Source organism: Gorilla gorilla, chromosome 5, assembly GCF_029281585.2.
Source record: "Gorilla gorilla gorilla isolate KB3781 chromosome 5, NHGRI_mGorGor1-v2.1_pri, whole genome shotgun sequence".
In the NCBI taxonomy this organism is placed as follows: Eukaryota; Metazoa; Chordata; class Mammalia; order Primates; family Hominidae; genus Gorilla; species Gorilla gorilla.
The window spans coordinates 59,314,337-59,336,993 of NC_073229.2; the positions used below are offsets into that span (position 1 = coordinate 59,314,337).

A 22,657-nucleotide genomic window follows, 5' to 3' on the forward strand; every position below is an offset into this window, starting at 1 on the left:
CGCTGACCCTTGTCCCCACCTGCCCTGAAGGAGGCTGGCAGCTAGACCTTTCAGGTCTAGCAGCCACACTTCCACTCTCCCCACCCTGGGGAGACCCTGGCAAGAGTTGGGGAGTCACTCACCCACAACAAACAGTTAAAAGGAAGAAAGCAGGTCTGGCGATATCAATGCACTTTGATAACAATAAACTCTGCTTTTAATTTATGCTAATGTGTAGGGCTGTGGTGACAGTAAGAACTAAATTACAGAGTGGCTTTCGAGCTGGTAATTATCCCTCCATTTTTCGCTGCTCTGGAAGATGGACACACAATTATGCTCTCTTGCTGTATATTAATACAGATTCTTGACATCTTCAGCAGACCTGGAGCTGTCATCGAGCTTTTTGTCTCCTTTAATTGAAAATTAATGGTTACTAGGTTGCCACGGAAACAGAGGCCACGGACGCCAATGGCGCTCACGTCTCACCGCGGGACTGGCGGCGTCAGGAGTCCGGAATGACCTTGAAAGTTAAAAGAAAAAAAAAACTTAAAAAAGAAGGGGAGAGGAGGGGAGAGGAGGAGAGGAGGGGAGAGGGGACAGGAGGGTGGGGGGGGTGTTCATGTCAGAACTGAGAGAGAGACAGAGAAAGAGGAGAAGGAAAGGAGTGAAAAGGGGGAAGAGGGAGAGAAAAGAGAGGAAAAGAAGAGATTAAAATTGAAAAGAAGAGAAGAAATTCCAGGAGGTTGGGAGTGTGGATGCTGGTGAGGCGAAATTAAGTTAGTAAGTTTTACCTCTCAGCTTTTGCCTCTTACCTCTCGTGCTCTTGCCCACTTTCTCTCTCTCTCTCTCCATCTCTCTCTCCCTTTCTCTCTTTTTTAAAGACCCACTGAAACACTGGGACCTGGGTCCCCACTTCAAAATCCATGATTCTACAAATCTATTTCAGTCAGAACGTCAGCATCTGCTGAGAGCCCCCATGAGGAAGAGACAAAGGCTCCTTTGGTGCCATGAGAAGTGGCAGGCAGAGCAGGGGCAGGGGTGAGGTGTGCCACATGGGCACTTCTCAGGAGCCAAGTGGGCTGTGCTGTCAAAAGTGGGGGCCACGGAGGAGGCCACTGCATGGGGAGCTGGGAGCTGCCGCAACATTGTCCAGCAGACACGGGCAGGTGAGAGGGCTCTGTCTGCTGGGCCTTCAGCTTGAAAACACAACAAAAGAACGCAAGAGTCAGAGATGGGGGTGGGGTAGGGGATGAGGGGGGAGGGTCCAGGCAAGGTTCAGTTTGCCTGGGAAGATAAGAGATACAGGAGGGCCATTCAGTGAGCCTCTGGGATGGCCAGCGGCTCTGTGCTTGGGAAGGTGTTTTCCTAGGAGAAGTTAGCAGGTCCAGCATAGAGGCACTGGGGACCCCTGAGTGTTCTAGCAGGAAAGGTGGGCTCTTTCCTCATCAGTCCACCTTCCCGATTCCTCAGCCCAGGGCACATGCTCTAGAAAAGCAACTCAATTCAACCATTATTGGATGCCTACAGTGAACCAGCAGCCAAGCTAGACTTTGGGGTCACAACAAACCAGACACAGATCCTGCCTAGAAAGGCTCAAAATCGAAGCTGGGAGTAGTCAGACATGAATAGACAATTGGAAAGTTAGCGACCCCCTCAAAGATTTCTCTGCAAGGGTGTTCACCTCAGTATTATTCATAATGGCAAAAATCTAGAAATGAATGGATGACCAACAGGTGATGACTGATAAAATGATATGCCTTATGCCCAAAGACAGAGCACTATACAGTCATTTTAAATTATGTTGGAGAAGAATATGTCATGACCTGGGGGAAAAGTTATCAATATTTTATTTAATAAAAATATTAGTTGACAAAATGGTGATGTATTCATGATTCCATGATCTTGTTTCTAAACTTTTAAAGACATGTGTACATTAAACATGTAACAAAAAGTTACATATATGTGTATGTAAATGTGTGAGTGCATGTGAGTGTTTATTTGTGAATATGTGTGTGTGAATGTGTGTGTCCATGTGAGTGTGTGTAAATGTGTGTATGAGAGTCAGCTTAAAAAAAACTAGGAGATACACTAAAGTCGTACCATGGTTATCTCTGGGTGGGAAGATTATGGCTGATCTTTATTTCCTTTTTTATGCTTTTCTGCATTTTCCTTTTTTTTTTTTTTGAGATGGAGTCTCACTCTGTCACCTAGGCTGGAGTGCAGTGGCTGGATCTTGGCTCACTGCAACCTCTGCCGCCCAGGTTCAAGCGATTCTCCTGCTCAGCCTCCCGAGTAGCTGGGATTACAGGCACCTGCCACCGCGCCTGGCTAATTTTTATAGCTTTAGCAAAGACGGGGTTTCACCATCTTGGCCAGGCTAGTTTTGAACTCCTGACCTCATGATCCACGCGCCTCAGCCTCCCAAAGTGCTGGGATTACAGGCATGAGCCACCATGCCTGGCCTGTATTTTCCATTTTTTTAAACAATAAATATACATAACTTCTATTAACAGAACAAAAAGAAAAGAAAAGGTTTTTTTAAAATTCTAGAACCAGGCCCCTAGAGATAAAATCCCCAATAAAGTGTTCCTCACACACTTCTGCAGGGACTGGGCCTCCTTGCCTAAGGCTTTGCCCCAGAAATCTGACCCAGGAGAGCTTTTCCCCAATTACCAGAACCCCAGAACCCCATCCTAGGTTCTCATTCCCCTCCCCCCACAACACTCTCCCCATCCCCAGCCTGCTGGCCAGGGTGTCCAGAGATAGGGACACCCAAGCAGGGCTGCAGGGTGGGCCAGGGGAGCAGGCCCTGCAGCCTGGGATGTGGATGCCAGGAACTCCTTCTCTTTGGTTCCCAGGTGGACCTTTAAGGTAGCACCACTGCCTTCAGCATCATATTTGGACTCACATGCAGGCCACCAGCTATCAAGGGCTAGGAAAGGGTCTCTCATTCATTGGGGCCCCAGTAGCTGGCTGGACCTCAGCAACTCTTTGCTAAGCTGAATATCAACAGTGGATAGTTATGAAGTAACTACTCATCATACAACTCTAAGGTACATATTACTATCTCATTTCACAGACCTGGCAGCTAAGGTCCAGAGAGGCTAATTGACTGGCTCCAAGGCACATAGATGATCAGTCACAGAGCTGGAACCCAACCCCAGGGATGATCTGCCTCCAGGTTTGTACTCTCTGTGCCTGTTTCTTCCCTTGCCAGGTCCAGAAAACCCAGGTACAAGTGGAGTCTCCCTGAATGGCTAGAGTTTCTAGAATAGACTCTATTCTGGGAAGGTCACCATGAAAAACTGCATCTTTTCATGGTCTTGGCACCCCTGGCTTGCCCTTGGCAGGGCTGGAAGAGTTACCTCTAGTTAAAGTGGGAACTTTGGAGAAAGCCTGGCTGGGATGGGGGCTCCTAGAAAATGCATCCTCTCTGCCTCTCACCAGATACATCCTTAACTCACTCACCTGGCAAATGGGAGCTCTGTTCCATACCCCTAATTCACTTCTCTACCCCTGCCCAGTCTCAGCTTCCAAAATCAGATTTCCACACCCCTTCCCCCAGGAAGCTTTCAGCCAAGTCACTTCAAATTGCCACACTTATTCCTGTACTCTGACCCAATAATAAATAAAGCTACCCTATGGCATATGTCTTCTGTCCTCCATGGCAGGCCCTATGTCAAGCGCTTCGCACGTGTCCGCTCCCTCTATCTTCCTGACAAGTTTATAAGGAGGTGCTATGATTTTATCCCACTGAGGCATAGAAAGTTAGCCAGCTTGCCCAATGTGACATAGCAAATCAGTGGCAGAGCCAAAAGGTGACCCATTGCAGTCTGAAACCAGAAGCCACGTTCTTCACTACCACACCAATGGCAATGCAAGGATATGAGGTTTCACTGGAATTGTGGTGCACTGGATGACCTGGAAATCAGTAGCCCATTTGGCTGGACTCTTGTGACATGTCAATGATGAGGCAGGTTGGGGTAATGGTCTTTCCCCAGAACAGGGGATCTTGCATGTGTAGACAGGTGGAAACAGGCTCACCTCCTCTCTGGAGGTAGACTGCATCTGCTTCATTGAGCTGGGAGCCTCTCAGGGCAAGGTCAATTGTGTTCTCACTGGTCCTGCCACCCACACTCAGGACATGATGGAGGGTTCCGGGGTGGGGGTCGGGGGGCGACTGGCTGCTCCACTGGCTGGCGGACCAGCTATAGGGACAGGTATAGGGGAAGGGTCCCAGGTAAGGGCCATCTGTGCCTCTGCCCCATCCCTGGCTGAGCCCCAAGACCCAGAGGAGGCCTGACTTTCTCTTCCCTCCACCTCCCTCCACCCCCATACCAGCCCTTCTCCACCTCCCCCGTCCTTCCCTCCACCTCCCTCCACCCCCATACCAGCACTTCTCCACCTCCCCCGTCCTTTCCTCCACCTCCCCACCTCACCCCTGCCCACTTCCCTCCCCGCCCACTTTCCCAGAGCCAGAACAAACAAGAAGACAAACCCAGCCGCAGCGGCAGCAGTGGCAGCGAGGGGAGCAGGGAACTTGCCTTCATTTCCCCGGCTTCCCTGATCCCAACCTTAATCCCCGCTCAGCATCCTGTCAGCCGGGTTGTTCTCAAGCTGACATTGCTGCAGGCGCCTTCTCGGCAGCCTTTCCTCAGATCTGCCTCCTCCGGGGACTTCTAAAGAGGAGCCTGAGGTTTCTCTGTTACAGCCGGCTTCACTTGCTGCCCTCAAGCAAAGCCTGGGCTCCCAGGGGGCCATAGGGAGCGGGGGCTGAGCGGGGGCAGTGCCAGGCCTGACGTTTGGGAAGAAGAGAGAATGGAGGTGGCTGGACCCCAGAGGCTTCCACAGTGGGGGTCAGGCCTGGAGCAGGAGCCCAACCAGTGCTGTGGGTCTGCTCAAAGCAGGGAGGGACTTGCTCAGGTGTGCAGGCCTAAGAAACTCAGGGGAAACTGAGGCTGGAGCCCAGAGAATTCAGGCTGGCGCTAGTTCTGGCTGTAGAGGAAGCCAAGCGGTCTGCAAGTTTCTGAGCCTGCAGGGAGATCACAGCTCAGAGTGGGTTTGGAGAGAGGGGCAGCTGGAGCCTGCACTGTGTGTGAAAGAAAACACAGACATACACATTCATCAGTGGACGTGCTGAACACCTGCTGGGTCCTGGGAGCCAGACGGGAAAAGCAGCCTGGTGAGAGGGACGCGGGTGAGCTCCACAACAGACAGACCCCAGTCCCCGCTCTGCCGTGGGGTCGCTGTGTGGCCTCAGACCGGTCAGTTGGCTTTTCTGAAGCCCATTTTTCTCATCTATAAGGTGTGTGGTGAGTAGGGGGAGGTCATCAGGGAAAGCATCCTTGCAGGATCAATGTGAAGTTTAGAGTCAGCGTGTGCAGAGCATCTGGGGTTGAGGATGATTTTTACCATTCATGTCACTGTCCACAGGGACATTAGTCTGGAGCTTTGTCTGGGTTTTCACAAGTGGAACTCTGTGTGGAGGGGAGTCGCATGAGGGCACGCGTGTGTGCAAGTAAGCAAGTGAGTGTCCATGTGGGAGACTGGGCAGGACTCCCATGAAGCTGCCACACATCTGAAATCAGGCTCAGCCCACAGCCTGAACAAACATCTGGGACCATAGGTCTGGCCAGTTCTGCTGTCCCCATACACCCCCACCCTCCAGTTGTGATACACCCATTCTGCCAAGGGGATAGGGATGTAAGAGGCTCCTGGAAGCCCAGGAAAGGTGCTCCTTAAGCTCCCCCACCTCTTTCAGCCCCCTCTCCGGGGACTCCCTCAGAGCCATAAGTGCTCCAGGGACTGAATTGGAAGGGAGTGCCTGAGACCCCAGGTGCTCAGCTTCTTGGGAGAGAGCTCAGGGTGCAAGCTGGGTGGGCTGTATGAGAGTTCATAGGGTCCCAAAGGCAGAGGGGCTGAGTGAGTGGCAGAGAGGGTGCCTCTCCATCCACCTCTCCATTCCAGAGTGGGAGGGAGGGAGTCCTGGAGAGGGGGCTATAAAGCAGGATCTGGATTCAGTCCCTCTACCTCCCTAATAGGGCCTCTCCCTGGATCAGTAAAAAAACAAAAGCACCAGCTCTTCCTGTTGCCAGGGTTGATGTAGCCGGGTGGCCTTAGGCAAGTGACTAAACCTCTCTGACCCTTGCTGTCCTCATCAGTAAAATGGGAATAGTATTGCCTGTCGGTGTTGCAGTGCAGTAAAAAACAAAGCAGTACATGCAAAGCGCAATGCCTGGCATGTGGTAGATGCTCCAAGGTGTGCACAACATCCCAACTGACACAAAGTTTTGACTCGGGCTGTGGCGGGTATGTCTGTATGAGCATTACTTGGTAATAAGAAATAGAATGTTGACAGCGTTTTAGGTTCCAAAAATGGATATGAATGTCAAAAAGTCAAAGCAGCCAGGTAAAAATGTCGTGTAACAGCCAGGCATGGTGGCATGCACCTGTAGTCCCAGCTACTCGGAAGGCTGAGGCAGGAGAATCACTTGAGCCCAGGAATTCGAGGCTGCAGTGCGCTATGATTTGATTGTGCCACTGCACTCCAGCCTGGGCCACATAGCAAGACCCTGTCTCTGAAAAACAAAAGCACAAAGCAAAACGAAAAGCATCATGTAATAGCTTGGCACATATAGGTATTGGTAAATTATATTTTCCTTCCTCTCTTCCTCCCTCCCTTCCTTCGGACCAAATACATTTTATCATTCTCTAACCAAATCATTCTCACTCTTTGCGGGAAGTCAAATTCCCTCCTGACCTAACCATGATGCTTGCATCTCATCTTTGTGCGTTGGGCAGGGGGGTTGCCTCCAGGGCCCACATAGGGCACTGTTGTCTCCCAGTCTTTGGGAAACCACCAGTCCGAGAACTCTCAGGAACTTGCTAACCATGCTGATTCCTGGCCCCCACCCCGCCGACCTGCTGAATCAACGCTGGGAAAGGAGCCTGGGGATCCGCATTTAATAAGCTCCCCTGTGAATCTGACACCCACTAAATTTGAAAAACACCTCCTTAGCACTTTTTCTCTTTTGCCCTTGGCCCATATGCGCTCTTGTTTGTCAGACCGTGTTTAAAGTCCTTGTCTTGGGAAGGTGGCTGCTTCACCCCCCAGCCAGGAGATTCCTGTGGGATGCTCCCTGCAAGAACTCTGAGGTCACTGGGCAGGATTCTGCCCTGCACCTTAATCCCATGGCACCTGTATGTATTCATCCCCCACAGTCTGCAGGAGTTGGGGGCTTCTGGGCCCATTTTCCATAGTGGATGCTATATTCCTCAAAGGTCAGAACCTCTGGGTCCCCCCAGCAGGTGGCCTGGGATACAACCAGGGCTCCATGTCAAACAAAGACATTGTCTCCCTGCCCTGGCATTCAAAAAGACAGGCTCAGGTGGGGGCAGGTGCCCTTCCAGCTTCCCAAGAGCCTCCCTGCACTGGGGGTTGGGGAGCAGGGCAGCCTTCTGCTGCTTCTTCCTTCCCTGACTTGTCACCCAAAGGAGGCTCACCTTAATGTTTAGGAAAGGGTGGAGAAGGGGACACTTCTCAGACCTCTGATGACTCACCATTCCCCAAATTCCAACCCCCACACCCTTATAACTACTCCCATCCACCTTAGAATGAGTGAGGGCAACCAGAACTTTACCAAGGGAGGCATCCTTGGGAGGAGGAGACAGTGGGGTGTGTGAGGCTCTTCTGGACTCAGAGGCCTGAGTGTGAAGTTCTGGCTCCTCATCAGCCAGTTGCACAGACCATGGCAAGCCCTCCTCCAGTTCTCTCACCTGGGAAGCAGCCATTAAAAGTTGTGAGGCCTCAGAGAGACCACGGGGATGAAAGTGCTAAGTGAACATGAGATATGGATCTTTTTTTTTCTTATTTTATAGAATTAATCCTTTTGCATCCTCCCCCAACAACAGGTGCAGGCTACCTAGGAAGACCCTGTCCAACTGCCTCCTTTCTGGGAGTCCAGCCTCAAGCTGTCTGGCTCTTAAAACAAGCCCATCTGTCTGGGAGGTTTCAGAGGCAGCTGGGAGGGGCCCCCAACCACCCCAGCCCATTCCAAATAGGTGGAGTGGGAGAACCTTGTTCTGAGGCAGCCTCTAGCCATGATGCCCACCCCGGGGATGTCAGCGGAGGCGAGGAGAGGAGGCACCAGGGGAAGAGGACTCTGGGAGCCAGATTCCGAAACTCCTATGGGCGTGAGATCAGAAACCCAAACCCTGCCCCCCACCTCCCCACCCCTTAAGCCACCGTCCGGAAAAAATAAACTATTTCCTGCAACCAGCTCCGAAACAAAGTCTGTGAATGCACAGTGACACATGTTACATAAATAGAAGCCACAGAGGGGAAAAGCCTGTTTTCTCTTTCATTATTTATCACTCTCTAACCATCTCCAGCTGGGTGAGTAAACAGGCGCATTGGCCCATAATGAGGAACAGACTGCTGCCGTGGGGCTGCCGGAGGGGCGCGTGTGTGAGCATGAGAGTGTGTGGATGTGTCTGTCTGTCTGTCCCTGAGAGGGAAGCGTGGGAGCCTGAAAAGGCAGGCTTGTGGGGGCACCACAAGATTCCAGAGGACAAGGAGGGAGCCACCTGGTGCCCCCGCTGGAGTGGGACAGAGCCAGTCTGTTGCCTCCTTGCCATGAGGGTTGGTGCGGGAACTGGTGAGCTGGGCGGAGGAGTCAGAGGGGAGAGACTGTGTGGGTGGGAGAGGATGTGAGATGTATGAGCCAAGTGCGAGGCTGCAAATGTGCCGGGTCTCTGAGCATGACCTCCACAGGGTGGCCTCTGGGAGTGAGGCGGGGGCAGGAGGGTGTGCGAACGGGTGTGACTGTAGGGGGTGTGTAGGGCTGTAAGACTGGGAAACTAAAGGAGTGTGTATGTGATGACCTCGCCGTGTGTGTATGCATGCATGTGGGGGGACCATGGGAGTGTCTGATCCTGAAAGTGTATATGGGAGTGTGTGATTTTTGTGACTATGGGAATGTGTGTTTTATATCTGCGTCACTATGGCAGTATGGCCTATGTATGTGAGATTTTATGGCTATAGGTGGTATTTTGGGTTGAATTGTGCTCCTCCCCAAAAAAGATATATTGAAGTCCTAACCCCAGAACCTCCGAATATGATTTTATTTGGAACCAGTATCATTGCAGATGTAATCAGTTAGGATGAGTCCCTACTGGAATAGAGTGGCCCTCATGCATTATGACTAGTGTCCTTATAAGGTGTCCATGTGAAGACACAGAGACAGATGGAGGCAGAGGCTGGAGTGATGCACTTCCAAACCGAAGAATACCTGGGGCTACCAGAAGCCAGCAAAGGCAAGGAAAGGCCCTTCCCTACAAGTCTCAGAAGGAACCTTGCTTTTGGACTTCTGGCCTCCAAAACTGATACAATAAATTCCTGTTGTTTTAAGCTACCCAGTGTGTGATACTTTGTTGTGGCAGTCCCAGGAAACTAATAGAGGTATGTATGAACATGTTGTGCATATGAATATGTTGTGCAAGCTTGAGAGTACATGAAAAAATGTGAGAAGCCAGCTGGACGCGGTGGCTCACACCTGTAATCCTAGCACTTTGGGAGGCCAAGGCGGGCAGATCACCTGAGGTCAGGAGTTCGAGACTAGCCTGGCCAACATGGTGAAACCCCGTCTCTACTAAAAAAGTACAAAAATTAGCTGGGTGTGGTGGTGCATGGTTGTAATCCCAGTTACTTGGGAGGCTGAGGCAGGAGAATCGCCAGAACCAGGGAGGCAGAGGTTGCAGTGAGCTGAGATCGTGCCACTGCACTCCAGCCTGGGCGACAGAGCCAGACTCCATCTCAAAAAAAAAGTGAGAAACCACGAGACTGTGCATGTATGTGAGTATGAGATGGTGGTAGTGAAAATGGAGGTGACTATGGGAGTGTGAAAACGTGTGTGAGACAGGGAATGTGTGAAGTGTCTGTGTATTTGTATGTACCAGAACACACATGCTTAGTACCCACAAATCATCATCCTGGAAAGGAGCTCAGCATCTGTCCTTCACATCTGATTGCCTCCACCCACCCTCCCTGACCTTGGGCAGCCCTACCTGAGGCAAGGTAAGCCTGGAGGAGGGCTGCCCACAGCCTGCCCACAGGACACAGGATGCAGGCTTGCTCCTCAGGAACCCAGATGAGGCCAGGCATTGAAGGCTGCAGGCAGTGAGGTAGAGGGTCAAAATCTTTGTTTGTGGGGCTGGGCATTATTGCCTGAAGTCTGATTTCTATTTTTTTGTTTTTTGAGACAGAGTCTTGCTCGTTGCCCAGGCTGAAATGCAGTGGTGAGATCTTGGTTCACGACAACCTCTGCCTCCTGAGCTCAAGAGATTTTCCTACCTCAGCCTCCTGAGTATCTGGGACTATAAGCACACGCCATCATGCCTGGCTAATTACTGTATTTTTTGTAGAGAAGGGGTCTCATGGCCAGACATGGTGGCTCACACCTGTAATCCCAGCACTCTGGGAAGCCGAAGCGGGCAGATCACCTGAGGTAAGGAGTTCAAGACCAGCCTGGCCAACATGAAACATCTATCTCTACAAAACACCTGTCTCTACAAAAATACAAAAATTAGCCGGGCATGATGGTGGGTGCCTGTAATCCCAGCTACTTGGAAGGCTGAGGAAGGAGAATCGCTTGAGCCTAGGAGGTGGAGGTTGCAGTGAGCCATGATCGCGCCATTGCACTCCAGCCTGGGCAACACAGAGAGACTCCATCTCAAAAAAAAAAAAAAGAGAGAGAAGGGGTCTCGTTATGTTGCCCAGGCTGGTCTCAACCAATCCTCCTGCCTTGGCCTCCCAAAGTGCTGGGATTACAGGTGTGAGCCACCACGCCCAGCCCTGATTTCTTTCTAGCTGCTACGCTGGTATCCCCAGTCCTGCACAGGGAGACAGGCCTATGCTCAGAGAACCTTGAAGCCACACTGGGTTCCTAGGCACCATGCTGACCAGCCCCATTCCTGGAGACCACTGGATGTCACAGAGCCAGCTGGAAACTTAGCCTTCCAGACCATGTTCAGACCAGCCTGTCCCTCTGCAGGCTCAGCCTGTCTTCCAACCAGGAGACACCATAATTGTTCAATTACTCAACAAAGCACATGTTCCAAGGCCCATGTCTTAGCATACTCAAAGGTGTCCCAGAGAGGCTTTGCTATGAAACTTCAGACAAGCCACTTCTCTCTGAGCCTCAGTCTCCTCTCTGAAGAGTGTACAACCATCCTTGCCCTGCCTACCCTCATGGAATTGTTGTCAGGATTAAGGAGCTCAATGGACATGAACTTGCCTTATAAAGAAATGCCTTATAAGATGCCTCCCACAGACCTATGGGGTCAGTATCATCTCCAGCATCAGCTTCCCACTGTCTCTTCCCTTAGCTCTGTAATGCTTTGATTTAATTCAGGAGTCTGCAAACTGTGGCTCACAGACAAAATCCTGCCTGCTTTTGTATGGTCTGTTAGCTAAGTGGTTTTCACAGATGAACATTGGTGGTCGCTTTGATAATAGGGAGCATTAACTTTGAACCCCAACCAAGCAAAATGTTATCCCCTTTCCCCAAATTTCATTCTTCTTATTAGTAGACCTGTAGTACAAAAAAAAGTTCTCAATTATTATTGTCATTCTAATTTCATCAATAAAAGTTTTATGGAAATTTGTTTTCTCTCTTGTTATGTAAATCCCTGCATCATATTCTCAATTTTGCCTCATAGCCTGTAGAGGTTAAAATACAGCAAAATTTGCTGGTCTTTGCCTCCACTGCCCAACTCTGCCCCGGTCACACAAAAACAGCCACAGATGATACATAAGCAAATGAGTATGACTGTGCTCCAATACAACTTTATTTCCAGAAACAAGTGGTAAGCAGGATTTGGCCATAATCCACCAACCCCTGAAGTAGAACACTGTAACCCATTTTGATGGGTTTGGAGAAGGGCAAGTCAATCCCTAGTCAAGTCCAAATAAGCTAAGTGTTGGTTTGAACAATTCACTGGACTGAAGTGGGCTGGATGTGAGTCTGAAGCTGATGGGACTCCCTCCAAGGACTCTAAGAATAAAGCCCACCCAGGAAAAGGCAGAGTTAAGCAATGGGAGCACCCAAGGGCATCATTTTAAGCCCCTGGATCACACATCATCTGCAGCGAGTCCTGCTCCCTTGACTTTCAGTTACAAGAGTCAGTCAATTTTCATTGTTATTTAAGCCCATTTGAAGTGGATTTTCTGATGTTTGCACTGATACAAGAACACAAAAGAAGAGTGTCTAATCCAGCCTGGGGCATTCAGGAAGACTTCCAAGAAGAGGTGCCATCTGAGCTGGGTCTTAGTCAGCAGTGAAAGCATATGGGAGAAAAGATATTCCAAACAGAGGACACAGTCTGAGAGGAAGCCTAGCTACATGGAAGAGCGTAGCACATGCCACAAGTCCCAGGTGGCAGAGCTGGGAGTGGCCAGGGATAGAACCAGAGGTTCAAGAAAGGATACCTTGTACCCTGTGCACCCAACCAAGGTGCTTGAATTTTGAATGCATCTTAAGCAGGGCATGACAAGTTCAGGCTGGAATTGTATTTATTTAATTTTTATTAAAGATGGGGTTTTGCCATGTTGTCCAGGCTGGTCTTGAACTCCTGGCCTCAAGCAATCCGTCTGCCTCAGCCTCCCAAAGTGCTGAGATTACAGGCATGAGCTACCACACCCGGCCTGGGCTGGCATGTTAGATAGAACTTTTTCACCACTGTGGAGGATGCACTGAAAAGAGGCTCCATAAGAGGACAAGGCTGGAAGTGGGGAGGCCAGGTAGGAGGCTATTGGAATACTCCAGATGGGGGATGATGAAGGTCCTGCCCTGACCAACAGTAGGAGAAGTGGAGGTAAAGAGGAGGGAATGACTGAGAAATGCCTTGGAAGCCACAGGACTTGGTGACTGGATGTGAAGAGGAAGGGACAAGGAGAACCAAGGGATGATTCTAGTTTCTAGAGTGACTGGGTAGATTATGGTGCCACCAATGGCGAGAAAATGCAGAGGTGGAGCATGTTATGGATATAGAAGATGGCTTGGGCTGGGAACATGTTGAGTGTGCCATCCCTGGAGGCCCACAAACACGCACATGGGATCCAGGTCCCACACAGGATAGTAGTGGGAGCCACCATCTCAAAAGTGGAAGGTAAAACCATGAGAGTAGATGGGCTTGTCTGAGAGCACAGATGACGAGGACAGAGTGGGGCAATGCCCAGTGCTTCAGACAGGACAGAGGGAGATGAGATGAGCCCACAAAGACTCATGAAAAGGAAAAGTTAAGCAGGAGAACAGACTGGCAGAGTGTGGCAGGCACTGGCACCCTGCCCATCTCTCTCAGTGTTCGCCTCTAAAGGTAGAAGCCTGCTTACTGCCAACACCTGCTGTTCGCCTGAGGCTTTTTTCCTGGCCGTGGAAACACCCTTGGCTCCAGCCCAGAGCAGGCCGGAAGTGCTGGAGAGTGAATGCACCTAGAAGGAGGACACAGCCCACGATGAAGGGGAAGTTGGTGGATGAGTACCCTAAGGCCTGCGTCCGTGGGCTGGCTTGTGTGTGGTGTGTGTTATGCATGCTCAAGTCCTCAGTGGGACTGCACTCCTCTTGCTGACAGTGGGATAACACTCCCTTTATTGGCTGCCTTCCCTTCATTCTCCCTGCCCTGCTCCCCCACTGGTATTTCTGGGACCACCTCCCAAATAAACCACTTATGCTTGAATCACTGTCAGAGTCTGCTTCAGGGAGAACCTAAACTAAGACAAAGGTGTCATGAAAACCAAACAAATAGAAAACATGAAGGTGTTCTCACCAGGTAACTTTTGTCTCTGGAGGGATCAGGTCTTTCCTGTCCCAAGGGGCCCACCTCCACTCTCATAAAAGAGGCCAATTTCTTGTCTGGTCCGAAGGTTCTCAGCAGGGGACTTTCCACATTCCCTGGCTGAGCAAACTCTAACATCAAGAAATCCTTTTGTAGTCCCAGCTACTCAGAGGCTAAGGCAGGAGGATCTCTAGAGCCCAGGAATTCAAGGCTGCAGCGAGCTATGGTCATGTCACTGCACTCTAGCCTGGGTGTCAAAGTGAGATCCTGACTCTAAAATAAGACAGAAAAAAATAAATCCTTTCCTGTCTCTCATCTCATTCCTTCTGTTTTTGCAGGAGCTGCTGTGTACTGCAAATGCTCAGAAAGATTCCTCAGCCCTGAGCCTGCCCTCGCCTTGTACCCCTGATTCGATCCTCTCCTTTTCCAGCACTCCAGGTGGTTTCACTTCTTTCTATTCATCATATCTCCAGCCCCGTAGGTGTTCTCTGCTTCTCTTTCTGCCTGCAATCCAGAGACTGGCTATGACTGCTTGCCAGTGCTTGCCCTTGTCCCACAGGGAGACGGGGGCTAGGTGGGCTAGAAATACTCCCAGTGTACCCCTGACCCACCCTGCTCCCCACCTCCTACCTCTCAAGGCAGGAGGCCAAGGGGAATTGCCTTGAACCAGTCTTCTTGAGAGGGAAAGGGCCCTCAAGAAGCCGTATACTAGAGCAATGAGGTGATCACTCTGGTGTGTAACAAGCCAGGGTATGAAGACAGGTGCTGTACTTACATAATTGTGGAACCGTGTATGAATTTCAACCTTTCTGAGCTTTAGTCTTGTCATTTATAGAATGAAGATAATAATAGTATCAACCTGATTTAGGCTGGGTTCCCACAGAAGCAGCCCCTGAGACACTATTCCATTGCAAATGGTTGATTTAGGAGGTGAAGGAAATACCAGTAGAAAAGTGGGGAAGTAAGACAAGGAAAGGAGGCAACAAAGTATATGTTACCAAGCCAGCTACAGGATGGGCTCAGTCCCACAGAGGAAACCCTGGGAGTATGCATGGCACACATGACTCGGAGTTATCCCACAAGGGGAGTGAGGGAGTAGGGGTATTTATATACCAATTCCCATCAGTTATGGGTGGAGGGCTCCCCCAGGAAGTGTTAGTTCCCTGGCACTTCTGGTCTCCCACACAGTGGAAAAGTGGGCTCTAATTCCCAAAGGAAACCCTTAGGCTAGGGAAGTCAGGCACTAGTGATTGGAAGCCTTAGGGGTGAAAAGTCACAGTGCACCAGACAGGGCACCAACAAGTATCTGTTGCATCATCTTAGAGGACTGTTGGGAGGTGAAATGAGGTCATGTGTGGAGCGTGCTTAGCACAGTGTCTGATGCTTGGGTGGTTCTTCTTTAAGCAAGACCCAGCTTCAGTTTGCCTTCAGCTGCCTGGCTCTGGGGACTTCCTGCTGCCTAACAACCTTGAGAGAGGTCCTGGGGACTGGAGAGCCATGGCTCAAGAGCAGAGGGGACTGGAAGAGAGAAGACCCTAGGGCACATGGTGAAGACCAGAAAGAAGAGGGGGTGCAGGAGAACCAGGAAGGAGCTGGGGCCTGGGGCCCAGGCCTGGCATAGAATTACAAGGATGAGGAAGTGTGTGAGCCCCACTCCACGGACCCAGCCAGATGCCACACACAATAAGGGATGTATAAAGACTCTCTTATCTTCCCTTATTTCTACTCTACATTCATTGCCTCTGACATTTGGAGCACTGCTTTCTCTCAAAAAAAAAAATAGGACTGTTGTGGGAATCAGAGATACATATTAAAAGTGCCTGGTGAACAGTTGATGCTCAACAGGTGGCAGCTATTTTCAATGTGAGTCTACCTGGGCTTTAACTTCCCTCCTTCATATCCCACCTCACCCTCCAGTGCCAGCAGCTGAGACTCCAAGCCCCAGGTCTTCCAGGATCCATGGGAAAGGAATGCATCCTCTGCTAAGAACAGAGTTCTGAAGGCATCCTAAGTCAACAAGCAGAAAGGAAGCCAGAGTAGAGATGAGAAGAATGGGGAGCACAGCCCTCTGAGAGAATGGGATGGCTCTGAGGGAATGAGAGTCTTCCTTGTCCCATTTTCTACCAAGGTTTCCCCCTTGACCCTAGCTAGCTCTTTCCTTGCAATCACTGAAGACACAGTTATTACATATGTCCTACAACATGCAGCTGATACCTGCGGGACACCAACTTGCCCTAAAGTGTTAGGCTATTTTTTGTTTTTTAAACTTTGCTCTAAAGTATCAAATAATAAGTAAATCAATATGCATGTACTGTGCAACTACCTTGCAAAAGAAATTAAGCTGGATGCAATGAGAAATCCCCAAATGACTGAAATTGTGGGTCCCTAAATTAAGGAGTTTATTATCTAGTTGGAGAAATGAGGCATAAAATGGCTAAACAGTTAACAAACAATAGGGTTTGTTAAAAGTTACTGGGAGCTTATTAAATAAGTTAGCTAACAACACATTATAACATCAATGACATAGGAGTGCTAAAGAGCACCTGGAAAGAGGCAAAAGTGGGCTGGGTTAATCAAGAAAGAATAACAGTAGCTATAGTCTATCCAATGCCTAAACTGAGAAGAATCCTACATGAGCCATACTTGTCCTCACGACCTCTCTGCCAGACTCTCATTTTTCTTCCCATCTTGCAGTTGAGTAAACCGAGGTTAAGCCCCTTGCTTCAGGATTTGGGGCTAGAAAAGTGACAGAATTGAGACTTAAATCCAAAAGTCTTCAAGTGGATGGAAAATGTGGGATAGCTCTTAAAAGATAAGGGCCGGACGAGGTGGCTTGCACCTGCAATCCCAGCACTTTGGGAGGCTGAGGCGGGAGAATTTATTTGAGTCCAGGAGTTTGAGACGAACCTGCGCAACACAGAGACCCCGTCTCTGTGGCATGGTAGCATGGTAGCTCACACCTGTGGTCACAGTTAATCGGAAGGCTGAAGTGGGAGGATCAGTTGAGCCCAGGAGCCCAGTGAGCTGTGACTGCACCACTGCACTCCAGCCTGGGCAACAGAGCGGAAGCTCTGTGTCCAAAAAAAAAAAAAAAAAAAAAGATGAGGAAGAACTAAATAAAGGAAAAAGGAATTCTTTTCTCTGTGCCCACTCCTGGGGCTTCTGCTACCCTCATGCATCCTCCACCCCATCCCCACCCCCATGGGTGGGGTGCATGGGGGGGGGGTAAGGCACTGGGTCTGCTCTCTTGGCCCCTCTCTGTGTGTCCTGCTCTCTTCCTGCACAGAAATCCCTCCATGTAGGGATCTCATTTGACCTAAAGATGCTGTGTTCCAATTAGTGGAAAATTGCTCACTGCTTGTCAAGCTATCGCTTATTTCCTGATCTTTAATGACTGATTTTCCACCAATCAGCCCAAAGTCCCATGCCCACCACCTTTTGGACAAGGCCCGAGTCTCTGACTCCCTAAAAGTCCCAAAAGGAACTCCAAATATCTCCAACGGCCCAGGCACCCGGTCAGCCTGGCACCTAGAAGGACAAGCCAGCCTCGCCCCAGTCCTGGGGGCCCTCTCCTCCACAGCCCCTGGCACGGCTACCCACACTACCATGGTCATCTACTTGGGGCAATATGGTAAACTGATAAGCCTCCCCCAGAGGTAGGAGCCCCGCTTAAAACCGAGGAAGCCTAGAGAGTGCCTTGAAGGTTCCTGGCATGGTTCATTAAGATGTCAACCCCTAATGAAATATTTCTTTCTTTAAATCATCATTGATCTTGGGGAAGAGGAGCCTTTGTGGAAAAGGAAAAGGCTGTCCCTCTCCTATCCCTCCCTCACCTCCAATCGGCACAGATCCTAGGTCTTTCCCAGTCAGAAAGACTGGGAAGCAGGGAATGGAGGAACAGTGGGGAGATGGGAAAGGGAAAAGATTATGGAGTAGAAGAACCACAGCGGGGAAGGAGAGGCACAGTGGGGAGGGAGGTCACAGAAGGAAGCCTACTGCAGCAAGGAGACCATAATACCCAAATATTCACTACAATCGAACTGTCCCATCAGTGGGAGGCTGGGTAACAAAACAAGATGGGACACACTGATATGGTAGAATCCTCTCCAGCAGCCTCTTAAGTAAGTGACCTAGAGACACACACAACACATGCAACAAACATGTAGACATTCATCTCGGCAGCATGAAGTTCAGCAAAACACAAGTAAAAACAAGGAGCAGGCTACCTTTCATTTAAAATTTTAATTGCTTGATACTTTACTATGCCCCAAAAGTGAATAAAAATAAATAACTAAAACAAAAGAAAATTTTGAGATACCCAAGCAATACCAAAGGAGTAAGAGTAGAAAACTTACTTGGGAAGGCCAACTTCAGGAAACCACAAGGGAAGGATGGAGAATGGGAAAGAAGGAGAGTCACGGAAAGGCCTATATTAGCAATGATTTTTACATGTTTCACTTTTAAGCATAAAATGTATAGCTCAATTAATGTTTACAAAGTGAACACATGCATGTAACCAACTCCCAAATTCAAAAAGACCCCCAGAAATCCCCTCGTGCCCCTCTGTCACACCCCCACCTAAAACAGCCATGCTCCTGAGTTTTAATGCCATCAATTCATTGGATTGGGTTTTGAATTTCCTATCAATGGAATCAAACTGCGTTTTCTTTCATGTCTGGCTTTTATGCTCAACGTTGTGTTTGTGAGATTCCTCCATGTTGTTGCTCGTGGCAATGGTTTGCTCATTCTCATTGCCAAGGACTAGCCCACGGATGAGAAGACCGTGGTTTAGTCACCTATTCCATTGTTGACAGCTGTTGTGAATAGTGAGCACATGCGAATAGATGGCGTAGCATTCTGGTGTATGCCTTTTGGTGAACATATGTACATATGCATTTTTATTGGCATATACTTAGGAGTGGAGTGGAGTGGAATTACTGTATTATGCTGATAAAGTGGGTTTTATTTTTGTTTTTTGTTTTGTTTTTTGAGACAGAGTTTCGCTCTTGTTGCCCAGGCTAGAGTGCAATGGCACGATCTCAGCCCACTGCAACCTCCACCTCCCAGGTTCAAGCGATTCTCCTGCCTCAGCCTCCTGAGTAGCTGGGATTACAGGCATGTGCCACCACACCTGGCTAATTTTGTATTTTTCGTAGAGATGGGGTTTCTCCATGTTGGTCAGGCTGGTCTCAAACTCCCAACCTCAGGTAATCCACCCACCTGCCTCGGCCTCCCAAAGTGCTGGGATTACAGGCATGAGCCACCACACCCGGCCTATGCTGATGAAGTTTTATTCCTCAATAACTAAAAAATAGTTTTTGGCCAGGTGTAGTGGCTCATGCCTGTAATCCCAGTACTTTGGGAGGCCAAGGCGGGCAGATCACTTGAGGTCAGGAGTTCGAGACCAGCCTGGCCAATATGGCAAAACCCCATCTCTACTAAAAATACAAAAATTAGCAGGGCATGGTGGCATGAGCCTGTAGTCCCAGCTACTCGGGAGGCTGAGGCAGGAGAATTGCTTCAACTCAGAAGGCGGAGGTTGCAGTGAGCCGAGATTGTGCCATTGCACTCCAGCCTGGACAACAGAGTGAGACTCTGTCTCAATAATAATAATAATAATAATAATAATAATAATAATAATAAAAGAAACATAAACTGTCTCGGCTTAGGTTTGTTGGGACCATGGGAATGAAGCAAATGTTTCTAGATGTACACACCACTACCACCCCAACCTACTCCTGAGTATCAGGCCTGCTGCTAGGAACAAGCTCATCCATCAGCCCACTTCACCTCCACAATAGGGTGGCGGCTGACCTTGGGAAAGGGCGTCTGCTTCAGAGCAGGAGACCTGGGAGCAAGTCCTCGCCACACTACTTCCTAGCTATGTGAACTGAGCAAGTCATTTGACCTCTCTTAGCTTCACCTGGAGAAGAGTCACCATTGCTGGGGTGATAAGCTGAACAGCACGTTATTCGACTGCCTGGCAAGCATTTACTAAGTGGCAACTCATGATTTGCAGTTTTGTGAGGTCAGCATTCGTCATTTTAAGTGAGGACCCTGGAGCTCATCAAGGGGAAAATAAGTAATTATGGAAAGCATGTGAGGAACACATTACCAAGCTAGAAGTTTTGCCCATCCTCCCTCCCAAACACCCAAGGAGGCCTCCCAACCTCCCAATTGATGAGTGAGGTGATGAGTGAGTTAACTGAGACTCAAACATCATGTAACTTGCCTGGGTCACACACTGGTTAAGTGACAGAGGCTGAAGTTCAACCCAAGGCTGCCCGACTCTAGCCCCTGTGCTCTTAACTATGGCCCCCCTGGAGGGGCCAAGCCATGAGCCTTGGTTCCGGCCACCGCCAAAGCACCTGCACCTGCCCTGAGTCCTGTGAAGGAACAAGGACAGAAAGAGGACCCTCCTGCCTGCTCCCGGTCACTCCCACTTTGGAGCCAAGGGCTACTCTTTTCAACCTTCTTAATGAAGCTCTTGCACCAGGAAGAAGGGCTTTGGACTGGCTTCTTTGATTTCGGGGCATTTGTTCTGTATCTTTCTTTGGGGAGGCTTTGTCTTCCTCGCTAAAATGCCCTTTAGGTGAAAACAAGACAGGGTCTTTTGATGCCTTGAGTCCCCACTGTAGCTCACAGGGAGCTGGGAACTGAACTGGCCTGGAGATGAGGGGTAAACTGAACTGAAAGTGAAGCATTTCCCAGGGCAATCCCTCTGGGCAAGTGAGCCCATGTGTAAGGTACAAGGGCTGCTGCAGGAAGGAGATGGGAAAAACATTCAGTGAACCGGCCAGAAAAGGGCTGGAGAAGCCCCTCGGAGGTCACCTCATTCAATACCCCCCTACAGAAATTCTCTCTTTTGTCTCCAAAGCCCCTAGTTCTCACCCCACCCTCAGCCTTTGCTGCAAGAAGGATAGGAAGGAGAACTGAGGACATCGTCACTGGCCCAGCTGGTCTGACACAAGGACTTGCCACTCCAGGCTTGGCCTAGGGCTGTCCACACACCATGATTTCCACCAGAGCTGGGCCTCAACAGAAGGTAAATCAGATAGTACTACCAAGGGCTTTCTTTCTCCCAGAATATCCTTCCCCTCAGCTAACCCACAAGCAGGCAGTGTCGCTTCAGAGACCACCATGAGCTTCTTTCTTGTCCTCACTGAAGTGGCTCTAGTTGGAATCTGGCTCATCACTGACCAGCAGCTGTGTAAGCCCGGGCAAGTGACTTGATCTCTTTGTGCCTCAGTTTCCTCTTCTATAAAATGGAGATAATACAAATATCTCCCTCCTGGGGTTACTGTGAAGATTAAATGGCTGGTGGGTGGTACGACTCAGATGTTAGCTATTATTTTATTCTTATGGCTATGGTTATCTCAGTTGCCACACTGGAAAGGACACTGAGATATCCACATAAATGGCACTTAGAGTCTTCCCTGCACAATTTCACACCTAGAAATCTAAAATGCTCCAGTAGGACCTAAGTATGCCTGTCACACTTGCCCAACAGGGCAAATACATAAAATGTGGACCTGTGCAGGTGTCACTAACATTGCAGAAAAGGGACAGAAGTGATGAAAAACAACCCAAGAGGGTGCCTCCTCTCTGAGGTCCCCTTTTCTTTCAAGGACCACTGGAAGGGCCAAGAAATCCCCTCCCCCCAGGCAACTAAGCATCAATCCTTGCAGCTCCGACCCCACACCTCAGGCTTCCAGCTCCCACTCCACAGGGGCTCACATACTATGCCAGCCTCTTGTCCACCTGCCTGAGGATTTAGGGCCAGGAGAGGCTTCAAGAGCCATTGTCTTCTTGTCCTCATCCCACAACAGGATCCTCCCTTGGTCATGGGGACCCGGCATCACTGAGCTGGGTTGGGGTACTTCATGAGGACCCCTGAGGCCTCCTTCACTTCTCCCCACCCCCAACACATGCAGACAGATGGGAGATGTTTCCGGCGTGTGTGGGGCGGGGAGGGGGACGGGTATTGAGATTTCCACGGGACTCTGAGTGGTGCGTCTGCTACCAACACAGCCCTCCCCCTTGGGCCGTGGGCATTTCCTCACCCAGACCTCCCCCTCCCAACCCAAACACACCATCGCCGCCACCACCACAATCCCTCCAGTCCCCCTGGGCAAAAGCGATGTTCAGAGACGCGGGGTTTTGTTTACAATCTAATTTGTCCGGATAATTGCCTCAACTTTGCACTTCACTTTGCCCGCATGGCTCTGGCCTTGGGCCCCTTCTTCACTGGTTCGCAGAGCACTTTACGGGAAATTCCCTTTCCGCAGAGGGAGGCAGTGCGCGCCCGGGGGTGACCGTTCACAACGCCCTGAAGGGGCCTCCCCACCCTCTACCCTCGGCTCAGGAAGCCCACCCTCAGCCCCCACGCAGTGGGGAGCAGGAGGGAGGCCAGACAGGGCCCGGGCCTGACACTGGCTCCGTCTCTGGGCCCCCGGCCACTCCCCGCGCCGAGCGCAGCCCGCCGGGAACCAGTGAACCGTGTGGGATCAGGACTTGGCCGTACCTCCAGACTCCAGGGGATGGCCGGGGTTTGCAAGCGCCCCATAGGATTAGTCCGAGGCCAGGGTGAATCCCTGGGGTCCCTCCACCTACCATCTTTTTCAGATCTGCCGCCCCACGTCTTCTCCCCACGTTCCCATTTTTTCTCCCCTAAAGTTTGGTGCACGTGGTCTTCTCTCGCTCTCAGCGGGCTGCCAGGCGGGGTGAAAGTTGCTGCACCTGCTTTAGGCGAATTATGGTAGCACTAGAAGTTGGTCTCCCCTCCCTCCGCCGCTTGCTCTCTCGCTCCCTCCTCCCTCGCTCTCCGCGCGCTCCCTCCTTCCCT

General features: G+C 50.2%; 1 long non-coding RNA gene across 1 annotated transcript; it reads right to left on the reverse strand.

Moving 5' to 3' along the window:
• Positions 1-168: 168 nt before the first annotated feature.
• Positions 169-22,580, reverse strand: LOC134758733 (uncharacterized). The gene is made up of 2 exons (XR_010134257.1): positions 22,426-22,580; positions 169-499 (listed from the first exon to the last, which is right to left on the reverse strand). It is a non-coding gene; the product is annotated as an uncharacterized lncRNA (long non-coding RNA).
• Between the last annotated feature and the right edge of the window lie 77 nt (positions 22,581-22,657).